The sequence below is a fragment of the Stegostoma tigrinum genome, chromosome 29 (assembly GCF_030684315.1).
Source record: "Stegostoma tigrinum isolate sSteTig4 chromosome 29, sSteTig4.hap1, whole genome shotgun sequence".
In the NCBI taxonomy this organism is placed as follows: domain Eukaryota; kingdom Metazoa; phylum Chordata; class Chondrichthyes; order Orectolobiformes; family Stegostomatidae; genus Stegostoma; species Stegostoma tigrinum.
This window is the reverse complement of record NC_081382.1, coordinates 16,718,826-16,734,928: the sequence shown is the minus strand read 5'-3', so window position 1 is coordinate 16,734,928 and position 16,103 is coordinate 16,718,826. Positions and strand designations below refer to the sequence as shown.

At 43.0% G+C, this 16,103-nt stretch overlaps 1 protein-coding gene and 1 long non-coding RNA gene across 5 annotated transcripts in view; one reads left to right on the top strand and one right to left on the bottom strand.

Annotated features, from left to right (window-relative positions):
• LOC125465427 (uncharacterized) overlaps positions 1–16,103 on the top strand; it is a 122,334-nt gene that overhangs the window by 349 nt on the left and 105,882 nt on the right. For all 3 annotated transcript variants that reach the window (XR_007250240.2, XR_007250241.2, XR_007250242.2), the window contains exon 2: positions 11,995–12,186. This is a non-coding gene — a long non-coding RNA (uncharacterized LOC125465427). The remainder of the gene's footprint in view (positions 1–11,994; positions 12,187–16,103) is intronic.
• The window catches only part of tncb (tenascin Cb), a 315,004-nt gene that overhangs the window by 196,014 nt on the left and 102,887 nt on the right, over positions 1–16,103 (bottom strand). The gene's annotated exons all lie outside the window — the stretch shown is intronic.

Sequence of the window (16,103 nt, the reverse complement as noted above, 5' to 3'; positions counted from 1 at the left end):
CAAACTTTGCATTTGTTCATAGGGTTCTTATGGTTGTTGGCCAAATCCCAATTGCATATTTCCTTAGACTGAGAAAATTACATGATTTACCAATAACCCAAGGAGTGGTTATCCTTGTAATTATATTTTGTTTGGTCTCAAACTAAGTTAGAAAGCAATGTTTTGAAATGTGAATGCCCAGAAGGATAATATATCATTGTACTTTGTTTAGACAGGATGCTTTGGTGAAGCAGGTTATTATCAATTTAACCAGAGGGAAAGTCACTCAGCAATTGTCCAATTTATTCCCAAGATTTCAGGAAATGTTGGACATTCAGGAATGAGTGCAGCATGTCCGTATCAAATCAATGTTTTAAAAATATTTATCAAAGCTTCCCAAACACTTGCTTAAAATTCACCCAAGGTCTATTATTGCAGCAACAAGCAAATGTGAGATTTAAGGAATCACTGAAGCCCTTTTGTACTTCTGATGCTCTTCTGAAAGTGGCAAGACATTCCATTTTCAATTTGAGCTTTCGATTGCCAATAGAAATAAAAGGTTAAAATTATTGTAGCTAACCTACCTTTATTTCTTGGCACTTTAGTTTTGAAATTATTCTAGCTGTAACTTTGATGACCATTTTTGAGAGGGATTATCAATGGTCAGATCGGGAGATGGTTGTATTTGAAGTCTAATGGCAAGACTCTAATAATAACTAATGAATTATATTTCATGTTCCAGTGGGCAGGATTCTAATCGGAGGTGCAACATTTTTCACAACTGCTTTTATGCATTAAACTCTTTCAAAGTAGGTATAGTAAGAAGGGATGTATCCTCACTCTCAGTTAATACGGTTATAAGTAGCTGGACCTCCCTGAGCACAGTGTCTACAAGCTGTGATGCAGCACTTGACATACCCTCCCTCCAGGGAATCTTACCTAGTTTATTGTGGATCAGTCATTCAGATTGGCATGAGCTAAAAATGAAACTTGTCTTTGTGTTGACACTGGAGCGAACACATTGTGAGAACCACTTTCAGAGAGAGGCAAAATGAGTAACTGCAATTGAAAGAGTGATCAAAGATAAAATGCAAAAACCTAGCTCATTTCACGTTGCATCCTCAAAATAAAAGCACTCTCTCTACTTAGCTACAGGTATAGGAAGGAACTGTTTTGAATCTCAAAGGAATGTTTCCATTTAATCATAAGGGTTGACCCTCATTCTTTACTATCCATCATGAAAAAAAAATCACCAGGGCAGGCCAGAAAGGGAATTAAAAGTGAGGATGTGTTACATACCAGTAACAAGACTCAATTTTTAACTCACCAACTTAAACAAAAAGAAAATGAAGCAAGCTCCATCATGGACATGTGATCCTCCTTCTGCTCCTCTATTCTCATTCCTTGCTGTGTCCAGGCGATATTTCTTACACAGATGGTAAAGACGGAAGTCTACATCAACAAGTTTGTGTTTCAGTTACATTAACAGCTGCGTTGCCACAATAAAACATTTCAGGATCAGATGTGGGAGAAGCTGCATTTGTATGTTGAGATCATAGAATATTAATGAGGCTGAGGGTAATGCGCTTGTTTGGCTGTTGTTTGGAAAGACAAAGCATTAAAATACTTTTAATTCTAATATGATAATAATCTATCCTATACTTTTGTGATAGCTAAGAAACTGAGGACTTCAAGCAGATTCTGAAATGAGTCTCTGTTTCTAAGCCAGAAGGTATACTTTTATTCTGAAAAGAAAATCTTTCCATACTTAACTTTTTATCCCAAGGAGGTTTTGTTTTGTTAACCATCAGTTCCAAACTTATTTGGCAAGAACCAAACAATCCATGTAGATAGGTTTCTTTGTGTTTATCTGGCAATAATTCAAATACACTAAATGTCAAACTTGTGCTGCCTAAGAAGAATTATTCATGAAAGAATAATTCTGTCATCAGACTATTGCCCACACCATACCTTTCCAATGATTTAACTCTAATTACTGGAAGTCCTCTTGCAAAAGCGTGGGACAGATATAGTTACATGAATTGACATAGCTGATTTCACCAAGCTAAGACATCTTTACTAGCTGAGAAACTGCTCATTTGCTCCAAATCTCCTCTTCACTTACCTGATATTGGTAATGGTGTTCAATCAGGATCTATTCTCAGTGAGTTGGGCAATAAAACCCTGTCTAAAAGTGAAAACCTTTAAATGTGTAAAACAGGAATGAGTGAAGGCTACAGGCAGAATCTTGAGGAGGCAATCTGATTCTGACCTATGGTTGGAGAGTCACTGAGAAACCCATGTAGCAAATCTGGGGTAGGGCTGCTGAACCACATGATAATTGGGCAGTTGAAAGGCCATTGGTAGGACTTTTGCTTGACATCAGGAGATCCAGTTTATTGACAGTTGCCAGACAAATTGGCAGAAGGCAGCATCACCAGGGATTGGTAGCTGTTGGTGGATTGACAACTACCCAAGGACCACAACCTGTAGAATGGCCCAGACCAAAGATGGAGTTAAACAATAGCAGAGATTGTATAGGATTGCATTCATATGGTAGGGAGGGTATGGAAGGCGGTTTGGCATTTGTGCAGCTGGGTTGGCACTCTAAGTCCTGTTCTTCCTTATGTTGAGTCCCTTGATCAGACTTGGTTCTGCATGGTAGACCAGTAATTTTAGATCACATGGGATTCAGAGAGGACTTGCCAGTTGGATATAAAATTGGCTGATAGTAAGAGACAGAGGGTGATGGTGGGGAGCTGCTTTTCAGAATGGAGGCTGGTGTTCACTTTTGTTTGTAATTCATATGAACAATTTAGATGAGAATTTAGGAGATTTGCTTAGTAAGTTTGCAGATGACTCCAAAATTGGTGGTATAGTTGAGAGTGAGGAAGATATTTAAGCTTTCAAAGGGATCTTGATCAATTTGACCATTGGGCTGAGGAGTGGCAGGTGGAATTTTATTTGGATAAATGTGAGATATTGCATCTTGGTAAAACAAAGAAAGACTTACACAGTTAATAGTAGGGCCCTGGGTAGTGTTGTTGATTGGAGAGACTGAAGGCTTCAGTTACATAATTCTTTGAAGGTTGCATCACAAGTAGACAGGGTCATTTAAAAGACATTTAGCATTCTTGAATTCATTGCTCAGACCATTGAATAGAGGAGTTTGGACATCATTTGAGGTTGTACAGCATGAGGCCACGTGTACAGTTCTGGTCGCCCTGCGAGATGAAGGATATAAATACATTGGAGAGGATTCAGAAAAGATCGTGCCAGGACTGGAGGGTTTGAGTTATTAGGAGAGGCTGGATAGCCTGGGACTTCTTTCACTGAGGCATAGGATGTTCAAAGGTGACCTTATAGAGGTTTATAAAATCATGAAGGGCATTGACAAGATGAATGGCAGATGTGTTTTCCTAATGTGGGGGATTTCAAGACTATAGGGCATATTTTTAAGGTGAAAGGAGAAAGATTTAAATGGGATTTGAGGGACAACTTTTACACACAAAGGGTAGTTTGTATGTGAAATGGTAGATGCAGGTGCAGTTTCAATATTACAAAGACATTTGGATTGCTACATGAATAGGAAAGGTTTTGAAAGTCATGGACCAAACACAGGCAAGTGGGACTAATTTAGCTTGGGAAGCTTGGTTGTTGCCTATGAGTTGGCCAGAGGGTCTGTTTCTGTGCTGTATGACTCTATGACCTGATTGAGTATTTTTGAAGTAGGAAAACTAACTCTTCCCTTTCCCACTAAGGATACAACAAGCAAGTCCACACAGGTTTGTGCGCCACATCCTCTGTGCAGGGACCCACGCATCCACAGCTGTGTTTATACTAGCATGGGCAAGATGATACATAAAACTTTGTTTTAACCAGCACCTTATCAATTGGCACCCTTGAGACACCAGCAAAAATTATACAGCTCAAATACAATGATCTACCACCATGTCCAAGTATTTACGCTGCAAATAAAGTATAACAGTGATGTGTATACCCTTGGCATTCTGCTTCTATTACTCATTGTGTGCTTTTACTTTGTGAGTTATTGTTATTGCATAGATTTTTTTGAGGGGTGTTAACGTCTTGAAGCTTTGCTTGGTCAAGATTTACTGTTGGTTATGTGTACCTCTTGATTATCGGAATACTTGATCAACTGTTTCTCTCCTGTTCCCATTTATGTCAGTTATTTTAAAAAAGCTGTACTTTCAAATGGCCATTAATTGCCCGTGAAAGATCTTCAGTTGACAGTGGGACAGAAAAATCATTCAAAGGCCTTCCTTCCCTAAACTTGATCAGGGCAGGACTGCACGGTCAGTGTGAGGTAGATTTCACCTGAGTGAGATGGAGAAAGAACTGAGTCAGTATGTCTGGGAATTTAGTTCAATATTGGAATACAACTGGAAAATCTTGTTCAAGTTCATTTTAGAGCAAGTTCCAGATTCTGACCTCAAACTAACAGGCTTTAATATGTGAAAATAGCCTGCCTGATAGTTATCTAACAATTCTCTGAAATTCATTGCCTGAATGATGTTGCTGATTACTGCTGCAGGCAACTAAGCTATAAGTGGTTCATTGCAGCACTCTGTGAGGAAGAGATTTTAAAGCACAGAGTTAGGGAGGCTGAACACTTAGGGTGATGAAGGCTCCACTTGAGTGAGACAGAGACATTAGCCATGTCAATATATCTGAAAATTTGGTTCAAACTGGGAATTCAGTACAGTGGGGAGAAAGAGATGCTTTAGATAAAGTTTGCTTCCAGAAGTGTGTTGACAAGGAGGAGAGTTTAGTGAAGGATGGGAAAGAGATGATTTTTCTTTAACCTTTTTCAATCAGTTCATTGGTTGTTAAGAAACTGCTATCATGGAGCCTTTTTTAATTGCTGTAAAAGTGTATAAGTTTAAAAGATATAGCCACATTTCAATTTAACCGAGAAACACCATAAATAAGAGGAAGTCAGGGTCAACACAACAAAGTAATACAAGTAACACAAAGTAGCGTAGAGTTAACGGAAGGAATGTTAAGACAAGGCAGTTCAACTGAGTTGAGTGCAATGTGTGTCCTGCCATATGTGGAAGATTTGAGTACAACTGACACTCAAAACAACCATATGTGAAGAAAGTGCCATGACCTGCAGGAACTTGAACCCCATATTTCAAAGCTCAAGCTGGAAGTAGAATCACTTCTGTGAGAGTTGGTAACACAGCAGCATGCGGATTTGGAGGCAGAAAAAGAGTGGTCAACAATTGTATAGTCCAGGTCAGACAGGAGACTAGTTAAGGAGTCCCTGGGATCCCACTCAAAAATTGGCATCTCATTTTGGAAACTAATGACAGCCCTGCTTCCTCAAACGAGTATGTTCAGACCCGTGTCGATGCCACCATCAGCGAGTCAGATGTATAGGAGAGGAGGCAGGAGGGAGAATAATGTTCAGGGGTTCATAAGTTAGGAGAATTGACATGGGTTATAGATGTGACTGCAGGATGGAATGTTGCCTCCCTGGTGACAGAGTCAAGTTGTCACAAAGTGGTTGCAGGACAAATTTCAGGGGATTTTTTTTTCTCAATTCATTTTGTGGGATGTTGGTGTCACTGGCTGGCCAGCATTTCTTGCCAACCCCTAGTTGCCCTTCAGAAAGTGATAGTGAGCTGCCTTCTTGAACCGCAGAAGTTCACCTGTTGTGGGTTGACCCACAATGATAGTTAGGGAGGGAATCCCAGGATTTTGACCCAGCGACATTGAAGGAATGATGATATATTTCCAAGTCAGGATTCTGAGTGACTTGGAGGGAAACTAGGAGGTGCTGGTGTTCCCATATGCTCGCTGCCCTTGTCCTTCTAGATGGAAGTAGTTGTGGGTTTGGAAAGTGCTGGAAAGAGGATTTTTGGTGAATTTCTGCAGAGCATCTTGTAGATAGTATACACTGCTGCTACTGAGTGTCGGTGGTAGAGGGAGTGGATGCTTGTGGATCTGGTGCCAATCAAGTGGGCTGCTTTGTCCTGGATGGTGTCAAACTTCTTGAGTGTTGTGGGGGTTGCACCCATCCAGGCAAGTGGGGAGTATTTCATCACACTCCTGGCTTGTGCCTTGTAGATGGTGGACAGGATTTGGGGAGCCTGGAGGTGAGTTACTTGCCGCAGTATTTCTAGCTTCTGGTCTGCTCTCTTAGCCACTCTGTTAATGTGGTGAGTCCAGTTGAGTTTCTAGTCAATGGTAACCCCCCGGATATTGATAGTGGGGGATTCAGCAATGGTAACACTATTGAATATCAGGGGGATGGTGGTTAGATTGTTTCTTATTGGCAATGGTCATTGCTTGGCATTTTTTGTGGCGCAAATGTCACTTGCCACTTGTCAGCCCAAGCCTGGATATTGCCCAGACCTTGTTGCTTGTGAACATGGACTGCTTCAGTACCTGAGGAGTCACAAATGGTTCTGAGCACTGTGCAATTGTGAGAGATAGAGGTTGTAGTCCATGATGGTATAATGAGTGAACTTGTGGTATGTCGGGGAAGCTTGCTTCTGCATGTCCTGAAGTGTGTGGGAAGGCTTGGACACTCTGAAAGTCTGGATGACCATATCTGCAGGATGTGTCCCCAATTTGACCAGCTTGAGTGTATGTTTTGGAGCTTGCACATTGGCTGAAAGCATTAAAGTACATCCACAAGGTTAAGGATTGTGTGGAGAGGATGTTTAGAGACACAGACACCCTTGGAGAGGTAAGGTTGAAGAAGGAAAGGGTAACCACCAGTCAGGAGAAGGCAGACAATGATGCAGCCAGCAAAACCCCCACAGAGCACAGTTCACTCAAAGACAGCTTTCCCGGATTGGAAAGCAGGGAGAGTGATAATTCCTCTGGAGAGTGCAGCCAGAGTCCAGATGAGGTGAGCATAGAAAAAGAGGGGAAGGGCAATAGTGGTAGGAGATTCAATAGTGAGGAATACTGACAGGAGGCTCTGTGACTATGGGCGTGACTCTAGGCTAATGCATGGCCTCCCTGGGACCTGGATTAAGGATATTAATGAATGATTGCAGGGCACTTTGATAGGGGAGGGCAAACTTTCAGAAGTAGTGTTTCAAAGTGGTACCAACAATATAGGTTGGGAGAGGAATAGCGCCCCACAATAAGAGTTTAAGGAGTGAGGTAGTGGTGTTAAATGCTGGGGACTACAGGAAAAGGCAGATTGATCAGAAGAAGTTGGGGCTGAAGAGTTTGAGTAAGAGGATTTCTGGATGTGAGTTTACTCACTGAGCTAGAAGGTTAGTTTTCAGACGTTTTGTCACCATTCTAGGTAACATCATCAGTGAGCCTCCGACGAAGAGGATTTCTAGATTCCTGGATGAGGGATTCCATTTCTGAGGAAGGTTGGACCTTTATACCTGAGTCATCATAGGACCAATATTCTTGCAGGGAGTTTTGCTAGAATTGTTATTGAGGTTTAAACTACTTTGGCAGGAGGATGCGATATGGAGTGGGGGGTGAAATAGGATGGCAGTTTCCTTCCCTAAAGGGCATTAGTAAACCACATAGTTTTTTTTCTGACAATCGACAATGGATTCATGGTCATCATTAGATTCTTAATTCCATATATTTTGATCGAATTCAAATTCCACAATCTGCCATGGCGAAATTTGAACTGAGGGTGGCAGATCATTATCTGGATCTCTGGATTAATAATCCAGTGATACCACTACAAGGGCATCACCTCCTCAAAGTGGCGACTTACTGATTAACACTTGGAGAAATGATATTATTGCTATCACAGAAACATAGTTGTAGGAGAGGCAACACTGGCAGCTCAAAAATACAGGCAAGGCAGGGGAAGAAGTTGTAAAAGAGGATATAGTAATGTAACTTTGATCAAGGAGACAATTATTGTCATAAAGAGAGATAGTATCTTAGAAGGTTCTTAAATTGAAGCCATATGTTCAAAGCAGAATGGCACAATTACTTTATTGATTATAGTGGTGAAATCCCACCATAACTCGGTGAGATTTAAGATAATTATAAAAAGGAACAAAATTGGACAACAACGACAGGTTCAGAATTGGGGAAAGGACAGTTTTAGTATGATAAGACACGTTCTGGCCAAAGTGGACTGGGAGCAACTACTTAGAGAAAAATTATTGCAGCGCAGTGGGAACCTTTTAAAAAGTAGTTAGTGATATTGCAGGGCTGATTTGCTCCTGTACAGGTGAGGAGCAGAGCAAATGGGTACAGGGAGTCGTGGATGTTGAGAAATTAATAATAAAGAAAGATGGGAGGCAAATGATAGATCTCTGACCAAAAAAAAACACTGGAAGTGTTTGAGGAGTATCCAAAGCATAGGTTACTACATTATACTTAAACAAGTAATTTGGGGAGCAAAAAAGGGGCATGAGTAAGCACTGTAGTGTAAAATGAAGGAAATTCCAAATGCATTTTATCAGTATATTAGGGGCAAGAGGAAAACTAGGGCAAGTGTAGGGTCTATTAGAGATCAAAGAGACAATCTGTGTGTGGAGCTAGAAAACAAAGCTAAAGTTTTAAATCATTAATTAGTATCTGCATTCACTGTAGAAAATGATCATATAGGTATAGAAATATAGAGAAGGAGTCAATGATATACTTGAAAAAATTGGATTGATCAAATTGAAATTGAGAGTGAGAAGGTATTAATGGTTCTAGTAGGCTTAAAATTGGATAAATAACCAGATGAGATGTATCAAAGGCTGTTGTGGGAGGTAAAGAAGAAGAATGCAATAATTTTCAAATGCTCTCTGGACACAAGCGTGGCGACAAAGAATTGGAAGACAGCAGATGCAATATCATTATATCTCTACAAGTGTTCTAGGGGCAAAGCAGAGAACTTTAGGCCAAGAACAAAGAACATAGAACATAGAACAGTATATCACAGTACAGGCCCCTCGGCCCACAATGTTGTGCCGACCTATTACACCCACTAAGATCAAACTAACCTGCTTACCCTACATTTTACTATCCTCCATGTGCCGATCTAAGAGTGGCTTAAAAGTCTCTAAAGTATCTGACTGCACTGCCATTGCCGGCTTCACATTCCACATGCCCACCACTCTCTGTGTAAAGAATCTACCTCTGACATACCCTCTATACCTTCCTCCAATAACCTTAAAATTATGCTCCCTCGTAATAGTCATTTCCGCCCTGGGAAAACGTCTCTGACTATCCACTATCTATTTCTCTCATCATCTTGTAAATCTCTATCAAGTCACCTCTCATCCTTCTTCGCGCCAATGAAAAAAGCACTAGCTCCCTCAAACTTTCCTCATAAGACCTGCTCTCCAGCCCAGGCAGCATCCTGGTAAATCTCCTCTGCACCCTCTCTAAAACGTCCACATCCTTCCTACAATGAGGCGACCAGAACAGAACACAATATTCCAAGTGTGGTCCAACCAGGGTTCTATTGAGCTGCAGCATTACCTCACATCTCTTCAACTCAATTCCCCTACTAATGAAAGCCAACATACCATACACCTTCTTTACAACCCTATCAACTTGGGTAGCCACTTTGAGGGATTAATAGACATGTCCCCCAAGATCCCTCTGTACCTCCACACTGCTGATAATCCTGCCATTAACCCTGTATTCCGCATTCAAGTTCGACTTTCCAAAATGAATTGTTTCACACTTTCCTGGGGTGAATTCCATCTGCCACTTCTTTACCCAGCTCTGCAATCTACAGCAGCCCTTCATGCTGTCCACAACTCTACCAACCATCGGCAACTTACTGAACCATCCTTCCACTTCCTCATCCAAGTCACTTATAAAGATCACAAACAGCACAGGTTGAATACTTTCTATCTACTACCACCCTCTGTCTTCTATTGGACAGCCAGTTTTATATCCAGACAGCCAAATTTCTCTGATTCTCGTGCCTCCCAACTTTCGAATGAGCCTACCATGTGGAACCTTATCAAACGCCTTGCTAAAATCCATATACACCACATCCACTGCTTTGCCTTCGAAGTGTTTTGTTGCATCATCAAAGAATTCAATAAGGCTTTTGAGGCATGACCTGCCCTTCACAAAACCATACTGACTATTTCTAATCAAACTGTGCTTTTCCAAATAATCATAAATAATATTTCTCAGAACCCTCTCCAATAATTTCCTCACCACAAAAATAAGATTGACCGGTCTGTAATTCCCATGATTAACCCCATTCCCTTTCTTGAACAAGGGAGTGGCATTTGCCACCCTCCAATCATTTGGTACTGCCATGGACAATGAAGATGAAAAGATCATTGCCACAGGGGCAGACATTTCGATCCTTGCTTCCCGTAGAACCTTGAGTATATCCTGTCTGGCCCAAGGGACTTATCTATCCTCGTGTTTTATCAAAATTTCTAGCCCATCTTTCTTCATAACATCAACCTGTTTGAGCATATCTGCTTGTTTCATGCCATCCTCACAAATGTCAATGTCCCTCTCACTGGTCAATACTGAAGCAAAGTGTTCATTAAGGACCTCCCCTACCTTATCTGACTCAGCACACAAGTGTCCTCCACTATCCCTGATTGGCCCTACCCTCACTCTGGTCATCCTCTTGTTTCTCACATTAGCATAGAGTGCCTTGGAGTTTTCCTTGATCCTACCTGCCAAGGTTTTTATACCATCTCCTAGCCCTCCTAAGTCCATTCTTCAGTTCCTTCCTGGCTACCTTGTAGACCTCTGGAGTTCTGTCCGATCCTTGTTTCCTCAACCTTAAGTAAACTTCCCTCTTCCTCATGATGAGATGTTCCACATGCCTTCTCATGCAGGGAGCCTTCACCTTATCATCCCTTCCTTGCCTCAGTGAGACAAACCTATTCAGTCCTTATAGCAACTGCTCCCTAAACAACCTTCATATTTCTGTCATGCATTTCCCTGGGAACATCAGTTCTCATTTTATGCTCCGCAGTTCTTGCCTAATAGCATTGTAATTCGCCGTCCCCCAATTAAATACTTTCCCATACCGTCTGCTCCTATCCCTCTCCGTGGCCATAGTAAAGGTCAGGGAGTTGCGATCACTATCACTGAAATGCTCTCCAACCAAGAAATCTGACACCTGGCCAGGTTTGTTGCCAAGCACCAAATCCCATATGGCCTCCCCTCTAGTTGGACTATCTACATATTGATTCAGAAATCCTTCCCGGACACACCTGACAAAATCTGCTCGATCCAAACTAATTGTGCTTCGGAGGTTCCAGTCAATATGAGGGAAGTTGAAGTCACCCATGACAACAACCTTATTATTTCTGTATCTTTCCACAATCTGTCTCCCAATCTGTTCCTCAGTGCCTCTATTGCTACCAGGGAGTCTATAGAAAACTCAAAATAAAGTGCATGCTTCTTTCCTGTTTCTTACTTCCACCCATACTGGCTGAATGGAGAAACTCTTCTCCACGACCTCCCTTTCTGCAGCTGTGATACCATCCCTGATGAGCAATGCCAATCCCCCACCTCTTTTACCTCCCTCCCTATTCTTTTTTGAAACATCTATATCTCAGAACATCCAAAAATCACATCTGCTTCTGTGTTATCCAAATCTCCGTAAGCGAATCTATTATCAATGATAGGAAAACAGTTGGAAAAAGATCTGAGGAACAGAATTTATCTCCATTTGGAGCAGCAGGGATTCATCATTGTCAGGGAAGACCTATTTTGAGAAGGTGACCAAATGTATGGACTAGAGTAGCATAATTTTCATAGTCCTCATGGACTTCAATAGGGCTTTTGATAAGGCATTCCATGATAGACTGATCAAGACAATGCGTAAGCCCAGGAACTTTGGAAAATTGAATCCAATATTGGTTTAGTGGCAGAAGGCAGGTCAGGAACTAAAAAATAATGACTTACACATGGAGATGGGGACATGCTGAGTTATGAAATGAATACTTTGCAACTCCTTTTACTAAAGAGGACCCAGGTCATGGTGACATGGAAGGAAACTGTCACATGAATGGTTTAAAATGGATAAGAGGGGAGTGTTTGATCGCCTCTTGTTGCTTACAGTTGACAAGGCACCAGAGCCAGATGAGATGCGAGAATGTTGAAGGAAGTGAGAGTGAAAATCGTGGAGGCACCGCCCAAAATCTCTCGTCCTGAGGAGAAGACTTGGAGAGATACCAGAAGACTAGAGAACTTCAAACATCATGCCCTTATTCAAAAAAATTTTGAAAGGATAAACCCAGAAATTACAAAAAAGTAAGTTTAACTTCAGAGGGGTGGATCCTTCTAGGACTAAGTACTCAGCAAAGAATTAACAGTTATATGGAAAAGAGTAGGTAGATTTGGGAATGCCTACATGGATTACCAAACAGAAATTGTGTTTGATTAATTTGCTGTAACTTTTTGGATAGGTAACACCAAAACTTGATGTAGTATACAAGGGCTTCTAGATGACATTTGATACTGTGCCATAAAACAAGACTTGTGAGAAAAATAATAGCTCATGAAATAAAAGTAGTAATGTGGTCACAAAACTGGTTAAGTGATAGGGAATAGACAATCATGGATATTTTTCAATTTGGGACAGCATTTACATTAAGCGAATTCTCCATAGTCTGGGGCCATGCCTTCACTGATTTATATTGATGATTTGGGCCTCGATGTGCGGGGGACAATTTCAAAATTTTTCGATGATGCAAACTTGGAAACATTGTAAACCACGAGGACGGTGTCAAACTTCAAAAAGCCATAGTCAAGTTAATGGAGAGGACAGAGAGATGAGAAGTGGGGTTTAATGCAAAGAAGTTTGAGGAGATGCATTTTAGTAAGAAGAGTATGTGTAGACAATATGAAATAAGGGCTACAATTCTAAATGGAGCAAACTGACCTGCATGGATATGTGCAGACATCACAAAAGGTGGTAGGACAGGTAGAGAGAGCAGCTAATAAAGCATACAGTATCCTGGACATTATTAATATGGGCATAAAGTATGAGAGCAAAGAGGTTTGTCGAGCTTGTACAAGACACGTTTTAGATCTCTGGTAGAGTATTGTGTAACTTTTGGGGGCAAACTATAGGAAGAGTGTGAACACATTGAAAGTGTGCGGAAAGATTTACAAGAATGGCTCCAGGAATGTGAAATGTCAGTTATGAGGATAGATTGGAGAAGTTGGAAACACTCCTCCTTGACAGAAGAGGGTGAACAGGAGATCTCTTGCAAGTTTTCAAAATCATGAAATAGAGTAGAGAAGACTGGGGGAAACTGTTCCCATTCATAAAATGACAGAAAATGAGAAAGCACAGATTTAAAGTGTTTTGGAAGAGAAGCATATATGACAGTAGAAAAACCTCTTTTCATACAATGAGTAGCCTGGGTGCAGAATGCACGGCACAGAAATGTGATGGAGACAGCTTTCAGCTGTGGATTTCAAGCGGGTATTCGATGATTATTTTAATTAAAATAACGCGTAAGGGTATGGGGAGAAGTCAGGAGAAAGGCATTAATTCATGGTGATCATTTGGAAAGCTAGTGCAGTCGTAATGGGATGAATGGTCTCCTTCTGCAATGAAACACCTCAGTGATTCTGTGGGTGGAGCTGAAAAGATGGTGTGGTACTCACTTACAACCTTCCTGTCTGATTAAACACCCCCATCTCCAAACATGCTATTCCTGACAGATAGAATAACCACCCCCACCCCTCATAATCTCTCAGAAGCATTACTATATTTAGGTGTACTATGGGATTGAAATTCATCTTGGCATTTGACACAAAATAGATTATATTGAATCAGCCACCCATTATAATCACCTCCACATTCTCTCCCACCAACATTCAGTTCCAATGATTTCTACGCAGCTGATTTTTATTTGGGATGTCGAACTCCTGACCTAATTAGTTCACCTTGCTTGGTAGTACTGTCCAAACTGGAAGTTTAAACTTTCCAAACAAATCTTCATTCTTTTTAGGCAGACCACTTCAGTTAAAAAGCAGTGAAGGTGACAGAAAATGAGCAATATTGATTGAATCAGTGATAATGGGAGCTGCAGATGCTGGAGAATCCAGGATAATAAAATGTGAGGCTGGATGAACACAGCAGGCCCTGCAGCATCTCAGGAGCACAAAAACTGACATTTCGGGCCTAGACCCTTCATCAGAGAGAGGGATGGGATGAGGGTTCTGGAATAAATAGGGAGAGAGCGGAGGCGGACCGAAGATGGAGAGAAAAGAAGATAGGTGGAGAGGAGAGTATAGGTGGGGAGGTAGGGAGGGGATAGGTCAGTCCAGGGAAGACGGACAGGTCAAGGAGGTGGGATGAGGTTAGTAGGTAGGAGATGGAGGTGCGGCTTGGGGTGGGAGGAAGGGATGGGTGAGAGGAAGAACAGGTTAGGGAGGCAGAGACAGGTTGGACTGGTTCTGGGATGCAGTGGGTGGAGGGGAAGAGCTGGGCTGGTGGTGCGGTGCAGTTGGGGGGAAGGAACGAACTGGGCTGGTTTTGGGATGCGGTGGGGGAAGGGGAGATTTTGAAGCTGGTGAAGTCCACATTGATACCATATGGCTTCAGGGTTCCCAGGCAGAATATGAGTTGCTGTTCCTGCAACCTTCAGGTGGCATCATTGTGGCACTGCAGGAGGCCCATGATGGACATGTCATCTAAAGAATGGGAGGGGGAGTGAAAATGGTTTGCGACTGGGAGGTGCAGTTGTTTATTGCCAACCGAGCGGAGGTGTTCTGCAAAGCGGTCCCCAAGCCTCCGCTTGGTTTCCCCAATGTAGAGGAAGCCACACCGGGTACAGTGGATGCAGTATACCACATTGGCAGATGTGCAGGTGAACCTCTGCTTAATATGGAAAGTCATCTTGGGGCCTGGGATGGGGGTGAGGGAGGAGGTGTGGGGGCAAGTGTAGCATTTCCTGCAGTTGCAGGGGAAGGTGTCGGGTGTGGTGGGGTTGGAGAGCAGGGTGGAGCGAACAAGGGAATCACGGAGAGAGTGGTCTCTCCGGAAAGCAGACAAGGGTGGGGATGGAAAAATGTCTTGGGTGGTGGGGTCGGATTGTAGATGGCGGAAGTGTCGGAGGATGATGCGTTGTATCCGGAGGTTGGTGGGGTGGTGTGTGAGAACGAGGGCGATCCTCTTTGGGCAGGGGCGGGGTGTGAGGGATGTGTTGCGGGAAATGCAGGAGACGCGGTCAAGGGTGTTCTCGACCACTGTGGGGGGAAAGTTGCGGACCTTGAGGAACTTGGGCATCTGGGATATGCGGGAGTGGAATGCCTCATTGTGGGAGCAGATGCGGAGGAATTGGGAATAGGGGATGAAATTTTTGCAGGAGTGTGGGTGGGAGGAGTTGTATTCTAGGTAGCTGTGGAGTCGGTGGGCTTGAAATGGACATCAGTTACAAGCTGGTTGCCTGAGATGGAGACTGAGAGGTCCAGGAAGGTGAGGGATGTGCTGGAGATGGCCCAGGTGAACTGAAGGTTGGGGTGGAAGGTGTTGGTGAAGTGGATGAACTGTTCGAGCTCCTTTGGGGCGCAAGAGGTGGCGCCGATACAGTCATCAATGTAACGGAGGAAGAGGTGGGGTTTGGGGCCTGTGTAGGTGTGGAAGAGGGACTGTTCCACGTGACCTACAAAGAGGCAGGCATAGCTGGGGCCCATGCGGGTGCCCATGGCCACCCCCTTAGTCTGTAGGAAGTGAGAAGAATCAAAAGAGAAGTTGTTGAGGGTGAGGACGAGTTCGTCTAGGCAGATGAGGGTGTCGGTGGAGGGGGACTGGTCAGGCCTGCGGGACAGGAAGAAGCAGAGTGCCTTGAGGCCATCTGCATGCGGAATACAGGTGTATAGGGACTGGACGTCCATTGTGAAAATGAGGTGTTGGGGGCCAGGGAATTGGAAGTCCTGGAGGAGGTGGAGGGCGTGGGTGGTGTCACGGACGTAGGTAGGGAGCTCCTGGACCAAAGGGGAGAAAATGGAGTCCAGATAGGTGGAGATGAGTTTGGTGGGGCAGGAACAGGCTGAGACAATGGTCGACCAGGGCAGGCAGGTTTGTGGATTTTGGGTAGGAGATAGAAACGGGCCGTGCGGGGTTGGGGAACAATGAGGTTGGAGGCTGTGGGTGGGAGGTCCCCTGAGGTAATGAGGTCATGAATGGTGTTGGAGATGATGGTTTGGTGCTC